This window comes from Lygodium microphyllum, chromosome 3 (assembly GCF_053477565.2).
Source record: "Lygodium microphyllum isolate KBCC chromosome 3, Lygodium_microphyllum_v1.1.10, whole genome shotgun sequence".
Lineage (NCBI taxonomy): Eukaryota > Viridiplantae > Streptophyta > Polypodiopsida > Schizaeales > Lygodiaceae > Lygodium > Lygodium microphyllum.
Window position 1 is genome coordinate 150,296,713 of NC_141137.1, and position 12,696 is coordinate 150,309,408.

The window sequence follows — 12,696 nt, forward strand, 5'->3', positions numbered from 1 at the left end:
CCTAGGAGATGGCGCATCTGACCAATCAACCTAGCAAGGTTGTTCAACAGGTCACAACTAAGTCCCATGAGAGCACACTAGAGAAAGAGAGTGCTAAGACCCAACCAAGCACATCAATAGAATAAAGCAAACACAACGGCAGTTACAAGTGATTGTGGATGCCAAGAAGATTGAGACGGAGAGCACGGAAGAACTTGGGAATAAAGCATCGAGTCCACCCACTAAGGAACCCATTGCCATCTCCCCTAATAATGGTGAAACCCTAGAAATGTCAGTATGTTCTGATAAGTCAAAAACCATCATTAGCGGTTTCTTGCAACACTCAATCCATAGACAAAACAGAACTTGCATTGATCGATCAAGAGTGGATAGAACACTGTCACAACAGGGTGATAAATCTATACTAGTCGCATCCAAGGAGAAACATGATGCAGTAACAACAATGCCTCAAGAGAAACATGGAAACCCTGAGAACATGAGCAATCCTAGAGTTGACCAATCTTGCTTGTCTAGGCCTAATCCTCCAGCTGTGCTAAAGTCTAGGAAAACTCCTAGAACCTTGCTTGAGATACCAATCGATCAATCCCTCATTGAACATAGAAGTGTCACAGAATGCTTAACTGAGTTGGATGCTAAGCTCAAAGTGTTCGCAAGTGTCAATGTCCTTGAAGACATGGGCGCATTCCCTAGGGAGCAGCTTGAAGAATACTTGCCATTTTTTCTATCCTGGGAAGAGCAAGAACATCTTGACGAGCACTATGACAGGCTCTTGCATGAATGCATGCGACTCATCTCAGACAAGGAGGCCGACGAACTATGCTTAATTGTGACATTTAATGATGTGCTCTACCAACCAAATCTCTTAGAGATAGAGCAACTAAAGTGACAATCAGAGGGTCGAAGTCAATTTGAAAAATGTTAGTTTGAAACTCGCATTACAGTGGCCAAACTGGGAGCCTATATTATGACAGTCTTAGAGGAGCGATTGTCCAAATGACAGTCTCAAAGAGACCCAACCTATGGGTCACTAACTTCCTTTCCAGTACTATCTGCCATTTGGAGTATGGACTTAGTCGAAACTAGCCAAGAAAACTCTCTAATTGATAAGGTTCACATTGAGGAGGAGCTACATGTTGTGAATAGGCTCGGACAAGGTACCATGCTACTCGATGTTACAAAATATCTATTGTTATTGAGTAAGCTGCCCCGAGTACTGGATGTGTGTGCCACACTCCAGTATAATCCTGAGTTCTACAAGTGGTCTTTATCTTCATGAAGCGATGTGGAAACATAAATTGTACATAAATGAACAATGTGTTTTCTGACTAGGAATAAATAATACCCAAGCAAGCACACACACAAGCAATGATAGTCAAGCACAGAGAGAAAAGTTTGGGTTTGATAGGCTGAGCTCATGGGGTCCTTCTCTCACCACACATCTAGAAGTTGTGTGACCGTTCCCGCCTCCAAGTAAAGGGCAGATAGTCCTCATGACTGCCATGGGAAGCCTTGACCAACACCTTTGAGGATGTACAAGGGGCATTGTCCCTTTCTACGAGCTCTCCCTCGGCTTTTGATCTCCCCTTCTAGAGATGAGTCCTGCCATAGTTCATCACAACCAGTCCGTGTGATTTGGGGTGAGCAAAGATCTACTTACTAGCTAGAATACGCCCCACGGTTGAAGCAGGACGAATATTATCACGGGGGCCGTCCCTCTACAACGACTACTATGCACTTGATAATCTACTAGTTAATCCCTGTCATGTGAATAATTTCATCCTACCTCAGGTTCTAACCCTTGGTTCAATTTTTACAAGTTTCCTCACAGTAGTCATCACGGAGTACCCAGTGGAGTAGCTTTCAAGGATGTTATCCGCCGTCAGAGGGAGCATACGGCACAAGCTTCTCTGCCAAAGTGCTATGTGCCTACCCTTAAGAGGTATGCACCAAAAAAGGCCCTAAGCGACACCACCCCGGACGTAGGCCAAAGACTTCCTAGCCTAGGAAAACGAAGGCTCAAGGGAACCCCCCTAGCTGTGCAGGCCCTTACTAGATGCTCGAGCACCAGGTGCTTGAAAGAGGAGATGGAAGCTAGAAACAAGAAAGAATTCGATGAATTATTTAAAAGCATGCTTGAAAGAGCTATGGCAAGGGACTACACCATTCAAATCCCAACCGATATCTTCCCTACCCGACCTGATGGGGAGCCCCTCACCAGCACAACCCCAGTCGCCCAACCACCCAAACTCACCCCACCTCATACAAATAGAATAGCCCTTGTGTTGTATAAGCTACTTAACAAAGGCCATCTTGCCATAAAGTTTTTGTCCTTAAGTGGTTAAAGGGACAAGCTCCCCCAACCTATACAAAACTCCCTTACTACTAATACATGGCATGTCTTTAACAAGTGTGAATGAGATGCATTGCAATCAACACCATAGGATTTAGATGAAGTAATATCTTTTTGTGTCGCATTTGTTCATCATAATTGACGCATGTGATTTGCATATACTCTCACAAAGTGTGAAGTGGATGCAGGATGACACAAGTCTTTGTACGAAAGTGTTTAGGGTCCAAGTCACCGCAAGACCACCAACCTCACGAAGAGCCATGGCAGAAGCCTCACTGCCGAAAGCGAAAATCACCCTTACCAATCGCCTACATCGTATGACCCAAAGTAGGATCAGGGGCTACTCTCTCTTTCTGAGTTAAACTCTACACCTAGCACTCACAACAGTTGTTACCTCAATTGTACCAACCTCGCATGGTACAAAGAGGTTTTGCAAAATCTCCAGTGTATCTCCCCATCTCAACAACTATTTCTCTAGCAATGAGGCTAGGGCATAATCATCGCTGTAATATCCATTTCCAGAGCCTTTGAATCTCGACATTTCCCAACCCATTGAAAGGCTAATAGCCTCAACGTATTGCAATGGTTATAGTTAGGTTATTATTTTTAAAAGAAAAGAAAAGAAAAGAAAAGAAAAGAAGAGAATAAAAAATAAAAGAAAAATCACTCACAATCACAGCACGACACCTAGGGGTCCTCAAATTAGGTACGCCTTGTGACCTTGGTCGACTAGCTCCGTCCCTAGTCCCTTAGCCCTCTACACATCCCCCACAATTGTTTAGGGCACATCAAGGGTAGGACATACCTCGGGAGCTTGTCTCGCCTATGGTTAGACTTGTCACCTTGACCCAATTGTATGATTCCTTTTTACACTCCGCCTTAGTATCATTGCAATTGATTGTGGTAAGCATTGCACGAATGGCCATCAGAAGTACACTGTACTCGTCGAGCAAGCCGAATAACTACCAGCTACCGAAAGTTTGGTGTCAATGTGTTCAATTATGCTACATGATGCTGTCACAACGCAAAGGATGTCTCATACACCTTCTTGTGTACTTCTCCTCAACATGGACAACCTTGCTTCATCCACACGTTGTTATGAGGAACCAGACCTGCCATCTTCTAACTACGTAATATCTAAGTATGCACGAGCATTCACATAATATCTACACCAAAATATATACACATTTTGGGTCCTCAAGTGCGAGACAATACTCTTAGCTTGCTTAGAGTTTGGACCTGTCTCCCAAACTAATCAAACTATGTCTTGTGCACGATAAGAAGACTAGTACTACCCCTAAGGAGATACCACATATGCAAGGTTTTTAAATGCAGGTATTGAAGACTCCAATGAAAGGGTCGTTCACCCTTCATCAACACTCAACTTTGAATTCTTATCCTTTATCATCATGCAAGCCCACCAAGAATCGTTGGCCGCAGAATACCCAGAATACCAACACCTGTACCGACCCAAGAGTGGAACTCCCCCAACAACAACCAACCCTATTACCAACTTCAACAACCCTACCACTAGCCAACCACCAACCACAAGCCCCAAACAACGTTCATCCACACCACCACCAAAACTCCTCCATAGCAAACCACAGCTGTCCCTTCCACCCACGTCTTCGATGCATGCCAAAGCCTGCTATCTATGACAATGAGTACCAAGGGACTAGCACTTATCTAGGAGGGGGGTAATGTTAACCCTCAAAAGAATGTGGAAAAGTTGGAAAATCTCAAGTAGAAGACAAGACCAAGGCAAAAGGGAAATAGAAGACGAAGGCGCACCAAGAAGAATGTGGAAACATAAGAAGTGTAGAAAAGTCCTAAATCAAGGAGAAAGGTACATGATAAAAAGTGCAAGTCAATAATTTTGTAAAAAAGGCGCAGGGTGCACCATGATTTATTTTAAGAGTGCAGGCTCTCATCCATGTAATTTGTAAAGGTAGATGGGCGGTAGGAAGGAAGCTAGGAAGATAGGAGGACAATGGCAAAAAGGGCCTAGGCCATGGCTAGCCATGTAAAAAAAGGGATAAGGGGATAACCACCCAATTTGAAAAGGGATTTAGGGTTTTGTATACAAAGTTGAAAAGTGAATGAGAAGCTCATTCTTGTGTGTGGCCAAAAGTGGCTCCCCTCCTCCTCCTCTTCTTCTTCTTCTTCTTCTTCTTGCTTTCTTGAGCTTGTGCTTGAGAGAGGGAGTGTAAGAGTGTGAGGGTGAGGGACCTGGGACGAGAAGCTCTCCATCTTCTCCTCTCTTCTTCTCTTCTCTTCTCTTGTCTTCTCTTGCTCATGAAAATGGAGCTTGGGGTGGGGAGCTTGAGGATGGAGCTCGCTTAAAGCTTGCACTTGGATCGTGGAGCTACTTGAGTGCTTGGGAGAGGAGGTAACTCGATCGAGCATGGAGGTAAGCTCACTACACCCGTAGAGATGGATGGTGCGTCAGGTATGTGAGAGGTAGCCATTAGTGCTTGGCTTGGAATGCTTGAAGCAATAAATGGTTTGTGGGTCTTGGCAGTTGATCACCACCATAAGGGGGTTCACTATAGATGTTGTATAGTATCACGTGAGTGTAAGGGAGGGGGATTTTTGGAAGGGGATACTTAAGCATATAGATTAGAGGTAGACCCCTCTTAATTTCCTATATTGAACTTAAATTTAAGGAGGGGATAGAGTGAAAAAAGAAGGGGGGATGTATTTGATCACCTCTCTCCATAGATTGGTTTCTCCATGGCATACAAGAGACCTTAACAAGTAAGGTTAAAACCCTAAACCCTCACATAGTAGGGTTATTGAATTAATCATAGTGTGGGAGGGGGGGAGTTGGCACTCTCCCATGGTTTTGGTAGAGAGATTCAACTCCCCTTCTTCCAAAGAGAGCTTAGTGTCCACTTGGTGTAGTCACTTTAAGTATAAAGGCGTTCGATTCCCCTACTCTCTCTCCTCATGTGGTAAGGGGACACAGGCACTCAAAAACATTGCGACACATACTTCGATGGTATCCAAGTGCCACTACATATATGACTTTGTGATATGACCATTTTGATACTTTTAATTGCTTAGGATAATTCCAACTTTTAAAAAGAAAGTTAGTATATGTTCTATGAAGACTTACATTTAAGAAAGGGGATACATAAAAAGTCATACATGTATATATCTTATAAGCTTAAGTAGGGGGATATATTAGTCTTACAAGCTTCATAAGTAGGGTTTTTTTCAGAAGTCCTTGCACGCAAGTGACATGTCTTCTTTACTATGAGTGAAACCCTCGTGGTCATAGCAGGCCTCGTTCCAAGAAAAGGTGGTAAACACCCTTGGGCGGGAAGCTGGCTGTGGCAAAGACGGTAACACCCCACAGTTGAGGATAGCTGAGTCACCAACAGAACTTCTTTAGATACAATTTCAAGCCACCTCCATTGGTGCGGTGTCTCTACAACTTCATCAGCTCATTTGACCCCTTCAACATATGATCTCTTTTCCAACCCAATCGAAGTACAAGACATGTTGGCTGCCTCATTGGGTATGCCTCATCTTCAACACCCTAATGACAATAATAGATGAAGCGATCTTCATTGACAACCCCTTGAGTGATGCGAGCTTTCATCCTAACATGATGGGTTGTGAGTATGGGCTGCCCTTCTGTATCTATCAACAGAGCAGGAGATAGCGGGTGGGTGAGTGACCAGTCCTTTCCCTTCAATTCAAATGAGAGGTGAGCTATGTGGAATGGAGTGTTCCAAACACAGATTGGGCTTCTCAATGCACAAAGCACGATCTATTCCTATGCACTGTACTATCAGGCTCCCTGGCCTTCCTTCTTGCACCGTATATCGGCATAGGTCGGGATGCACAATTGCACCATCAAATGCGCATAAGGCATAAAACCTCTACATAAGTGACTGTGAGGCTAACATCAATGGATTTTAGGAACGTGTTGCACTCCTATATTTATCAACAGAGAGTGAGACAGAGGGGGGATTCCCTGTGACTGGTGTTTCCTAAATCAATTATCGAGAGGTGAGGATTGAAGGACATTATGACAATTGGAGTCAAGTACGTTCTCACTTCCCTATGCCCCCATGGGATGGGTCTCTGTCGTCATCATAGGACACATCACCCTGTTCTGTACATTGTACCATAAGGCTCCTTGGCCTTCCTGCTTACACCTATGCCAGATGGGGTTGGATGCACTAATGCATCATCAACTATGTACCCAGGCATACTCCCTCTGCACCATTCCCCTTTTCGATTCCTAAATCGGATGTGAGATTTGGGTTTCCATCAATATTACATTGAGTGATGTAAGTTATGGGGCGAGTGACTATTCTCTCATCCCCTCTGAGTGCCCGTGAGCTGAATGACTATCCTTTGTCAACAACACCTACCCCGGTGAGCTTTATCAACTAGCTACCTCCTGCTGCTGCATGGTCCTTGCCATGCTAGCTGAATGCTAGAGCGAGCTATGGTACCTTCTACAGCCGACTCCAACCCTTCTGTAGTAGTGATGGTTCCTTCGACCATACGCGAAACAAACCAAGTTTTTCTACCCCTATCCTTATGATTGCACGTATATGTTATGCGTTAAATATGGGGATGTCAGAGTCCAGCGAGTCTTAGACTGTGTTGATGCATCCAACCCTGTCGGTTTAAGGTTTTAAGTATGGGGGCGCGTCCCTACGCGTCTATGATGTATACTCCCTATATATGCCTCAATTTGATCATGCATCTATGCCATGACCCGATTTTACCCTAATGGGGTCCCTTCCCTACCCACCCGGCCACTTTTAACTCACCCTTGGGGCTGTTCCTTCTCTATTTTTCTTTATCCCTTGTTTTGAAGTTTTTTCATGTGAATGCATCCTACATTCATCAAAACTCCAATCCAACCTCCAATCCTGTTCGTCCCTTTGAGCTGACCATTTTTCCTTTTTACCAACCCCTCTTCAGTGAGACAGTTCTTGAGTTTTTATATTTGAACCATTTTTTGTCAATTGGACATGTTTCCATGTGAGTGCATCCTTTTTGTTTCAAAACAACAATCTGATGTGCGAGCCCTTCCCTACACCTTTCCCTTAACATTTTTCCTTTTTAGTGCCAGTCATTCCGATGCCTGGTTCATCGATTATTAATTTTTGCAAGTTTTTTGGACATTTTAATGCTTGTTTTTTATATTTTTCCATGTGAACATGCTCTATTTTCACCAGAATTCTAGTTCAATTTGACAGCCCTATCCAGCCAACCTTTCCGCACCTTTTTCTTTTTTTCTCCACCCTATTTTGCCCACTATATTTTTAGTTATTAATTTTTCAATGTGTTTTCGGGCATGTTTTTTGTGTTTTTTGCTTGTGAACCTCTCCTCATTCCCCCGGAAATGAGTTTTGATGTGATAATAACCCTGTGAATCCCCTTCTCTTGGATATTTTTCCTTTTTACTACCCTTCATTTTGGTACTCGGTTATTCCTGTCTTAATTTTCAAGTCCATTTTTTAGTCTATTTTTTGGGTTTTTCCCATGTGAGCGCATCCTATCTCGGTCGAAACCATGTTTTGACGTGATAGGTTTGTTAAGCACATTATTTTGCACATTTTTCCTTCTTTGGTCTCTGCGTTTCGGTGAGTGGATTTTTTTATATTAATTCCTGTGTGTATTTTTGGGCCTGTTTTTCTCCTTTTTTCCATGTGATAGCCATGCATTCTCCCTAGATCCCCTGTTGCGTCGTCCCACTGTCTTCCCCTTGCCTTCCGACACATTTTCTATTTTTATGACATTTCATTCCGGTGCACAGTTTGGGTTTCATTCATTTTTTTGTGTTTTTACGTGTGTATGCGCCTCCCATGTTGCGTGCAAACATCCGCAATTTTTAATTTACCCATCCTTTAATGCATTTGTTGCACCGTTTGCCCCCATGATGATGTCCCAGCCGTCTACGGGTCACGGCATTGCAAATTTTTTTACACTCGCCCCGCGCATGTGCGCGGGACAAGGGGGCTCCTTTGTTTTCTTTTTTATATTTTTTTAAATTTTAATTTTAAAAATTAACTCCCCCCTTCCCCAGCGGTTCCCTTCTCCCCGCTCTCCTTCCTCCCTCTTCTCTCTCCTCTTCTTTCTTTCTCTTTCTTTCTTCTCTCTCCCTGACCCCTCCCTCTCTCTCCCCTCTCTCTCCCTGCTTCTGCTCTCTCTCTCTTTCCTTCTTCTTCTCCTCCTCCTCCTCCTTCCTTCCCTTCTTCTTTTTCTTTTCCTTCTTCTTTTTCTTTTCCTTCTTCTCCCTGCTTCTTTCTTTCTTTCTTTCCTTCTTCTTCTTCTTCTTCTTCTTCTTCTTCTTCTTCTTCTGCTTCTTCTTCTTCTTCCTCTTCTTCTTTCTCCTTCTCCTCCTTCTTCTTCTCCTCCTCCTCCTCCTCCTTCTCCTCCTCCCTTGTTCTTCTTTTCCTTCTTCTCCCCGCTTCTTTCTTTCTTGCTTTCTTTCTTTCTCTCTTCTTCTTCTTCTTCTTCTTCTTCTTCTTCTTCTTTTTTCTCCTCCTCCTCCTCCTCCTCCTCCTCCTCCTCCTTCATCTTCTTCCCTCTCCTTTTCCTCTTTCCGTTGCCGCCACCACCATTCCTCATTGCCACCCTCCCCTCCTCCCATTACTCCTCGCTCTCCTCCATCCATCTCCACCCTTCCTCATTGCCACCTTCCCCTCCTCCCCTTACTCCTCCCTCTCCTCTTTCTCTCCCTTCCCTCCCTCTCCACACTCCTCTCCCTCCTCCTCCTTTTATCTCCTCCTCCTCCCCTCTGCCCTTGCTGTCGCCGTCATCGCCGCCATCGCCCTAGTGTGCCGTTCACTACAGCCTGCGTCGTCGCCACCACCTCATCGTTCCGCCACCTACAACAGCACCTATTGAACTCCTGCCATTCCCATCCCTACCCTTCCCTTTCCTAGCACATACCTGCCCACCAACACCACCCCCTACCCGCCCGCCCTTTCCCCCTATCCGTCCCTTTCCTACCCACCCCACTACCCCTTGCCTGCCCGCCTTTTCCCCACCCTTTCCTACCCTTTCTTACCCCTCCCACTACCCCCTACCTACCCACCCGCCCACCCACTAACGCCCCCCGCGCGCCCCCTCCCTTACGACACCCCCCTCTACTCGCCAACTGTTCGTGCGTGTTGGCCTTTGAGGATGTTCGCGCGCGAGGACATGCGTCGGGCTCATTTGTGGGCATGCGAGGTCGTTGCTCTTGACACGCACATATTCAGGTATTCATTTTGTTAATCTTGAAAATCCCTTCAAAATCATTAAATCCATTAAAAAATATTTAAAATTCTTAAAAAATAATTAAAAATTGCAAAAAAAGAAACCTTTTCCCACATTCTAAAAAATTTTCTTCATGAAAAATTCCATTAAATAATTTTTGAATAAAAAAAAATTGGCCAAAAATCATTCATAAAATGATGAAAATTCATAAAAATTCCAAAAAATCCATAAAAATTAGATTTTTTTCAAAAAAAAAATTCTAAAAAATCACATTTATATTCTTTCACATTTTGGACACATTTTTGAAATGGAAAATATCAACATATTTTTTGGAACATAATTCTTTCATGGAAAAATATTTTGAAAATGCACTTATGATGAAAAATCATTTGAAATTCCAAAACATGATCAAAAAAATTTCACAAACTTGAAATAAAATGGTTTTTTGCCTTCCGTTGGGACACATCCATTTTTTGGTTTCTTTTACAAAAAAAAAAGGAAAACCAAAACAAATCAAACAAAAACACCCAACCATCCCATCATACTTCCCCAAATTCTTTCCATTAAGAAAAAAAAACCAAACAAAACCAAACACCTCTATACTATAACGTCATGATATGAGAACAAAAAAAGAAACAAAAAATCAAATCAATCAAAACACACAAAACACAATCCAAAACATCAATCTTTTCATTTATTTTGGTCATGCGTATCATTTCTTTGTTTGGTCAAGGTGTTAGTTGGTTTCCATTTTTTTGGTACAATAGAACGACTATTGTTAGTCGCCCTTTTGTCAGTTTTTCTTGTGGATTTTTATGGATTACGCAATCCATCTTTAAGGATGTAGTATTAGACTTTGCAAACAAATCCACAAATCACTAGGTTTTTTCTATTTTTTCCTCTCCCACGTGCCCCATAACACATATTTTATTGTAATAAAAATCAATCAACTGTTGCACACACCAAATTAACAGAATGCATATCATAAAATTGTAAAAAAAAAGAGTTGGATGTTAATTGTAAAAGGAACCCCGCAGTTGCACACACACCTTTGCACTATAACCCACTTAATTTTTGTAAATTAACAACCATTCACAAGTGCACACACACACACACACACACACACACGTTACATACACATTTAAATTATAATTAAAATGAACCTCCTTGAGTCACACATGCATGCATTCAAGTGCCACACATCATATAAGTGTAAAAATGAACTGCATCAATAGAGACCTAATCACGTTAAGTCCAGTTTGAGAGGGGTTGGGCTACGTTTCCAAATCACCATGCATTAACGGATTAAATTAACAATGAAATGTGCTTAATTGATCATCTAAAAAAATGAGTCATTAGTTTCACCCACCCACTTCATTGCACAATAGAACGTTGAATGTTACGTGGGATTTGGGATTATTAGCTTGTTGATTGGTATTCTTTCTATTTTTTATTAGAGTTTTTGGTTTAGTCATGACTTTTTGAGTCTGTGTCTGGGTTACGGTATACGTGACACTTTTATTTTCTGTTGTGTGTTTGATTAGGGGGATCACGATGCTCGATTGTTATGCATATCATGAAGCTTCGGTCGCATATGTGCGTAGGTCATGTCAAATTTTCTGTAGGATGTGGTTTACTTAGGATGGTCTGGTCCAGCCCAGTCAGTTTTATCATAAATCTTTCTCTTGTCAATGGTCTTAGTGGTGGTTTTATTTGTGGGTTTTGCACGTTTTCTTTTTTTAATTCTTGGTTTTGTGCATGCGGGTTTTTGATATAGTTTGAATGGCACCTTCTTCTACTGATGCCAGGAGGCATATTTCACGGTGGATTCCATGCCACGGTGGATTCCGTGAGGTTTTACGGTGGATTCCGTAAACTTTGATGACCGGGGCTCATACACAAAGTGGATTCTTTGTGCGAGAAGTTGATGGGGACGCCTGTCCTTTTCAGGCGTTTCATTAATTTAGTGTGTACATGGGTGATTCCATAGCGGGTGATTCCGCAAAATGCATATTAAATTAATAAACGTTTATGAGTTTAGAGTGCGCACTCGTAATAAATTAAGGTTAGGATTTATTTATGTAGCTGAAGACTGCTAGGTATTCACTTTTGTCGGTTTAATTGTATTATTTTACTAACAATTGTGAATGCTTCAGTTGATGTGTAGAGATAGCAGTAGTGGCGGAGGAAAGCATTGGAGGATAGCGAGTATTCGATCTATGGATTATATTCTGATAGGCGCCACACCTATATTTTGTCATGCTTATTTATTGAGGCATCGATTATTTAGTATTATTTTGTATGCGCATGGGCGCACGGTTATGTTATTTCTATTTGGACATTGTATTGGGCGTGCCAGACTCTTTGGGCACCGTCCATTAGCTTTATTCCTATTTTTGTGTAAAAGCAAACTCAAAAGCTAAAAGCTTGTTATATTTTTGTAAATTGGGCTATTATTGAGCATGAAGAAGAAATATACATAAAATACATGCTTCGTGAAGCACTCACACAAGGCATGGGGGGAGATTGCACCCAATTGGTCTCTTGCTCTTGTTGTTCATGCTTTTTACCTTGTAACTTGTGCAAAAAGTAGAGTTTATTGTTCTTGGGGACCTTCCGGCATTCACTACGCGAGCATACAGCGTCTGATCTGCGCACCAGTGGTATCAGAGTAGAGCTGAGATCAAGAGCTTCCAATCGCTACCCATCTCGTGCGAAGGCGGAGCTCCTGGAATGATCGGGCTCTACGGTCAATCTCGTCGCGAACCGTCGATACAGGCAGACTTCTGGCGATCAAGAACCCCTGTTTCTGTCATTAGATCGCGAAGGACCGGGCTACAGAGGCGGAGGACCACTCCTTCATCTCCTTCATCAAGTCGTGGACAACCAGAGATAAGCCTCATAATTTCCATATCTAATTCTTTTCAAAAGCTTAGTAGTGAAGCTTAAAAGATTTAAGAAGCTTTCAAAGCTTCAAAATTCGTCTGCGAGGTATCGAAAGACCTCCGAAATTTGCGCGTCGTCATAAAAAACGCCCTCCCCCCACAATCTGCGCCGTTTTCACTTCATTAAGCTCTAAGCTTAATCAATTAAGCTTAGTTACCTAAGTT

General features: G+C 42.6%; 1 protein-coding gene across 1 annotated transcript in view; it reads left to right on the forward strand.

Moving 5' to 3' along the window:
- The window catches only part of LOC148039036 (uncharacterized), a 62,736-nt gene that overhangs the window by 13,798 nt on the left and 36,242 nt on the right, over positions 1-12,696 (forward strand). The window lies entirely within an intron of this gene.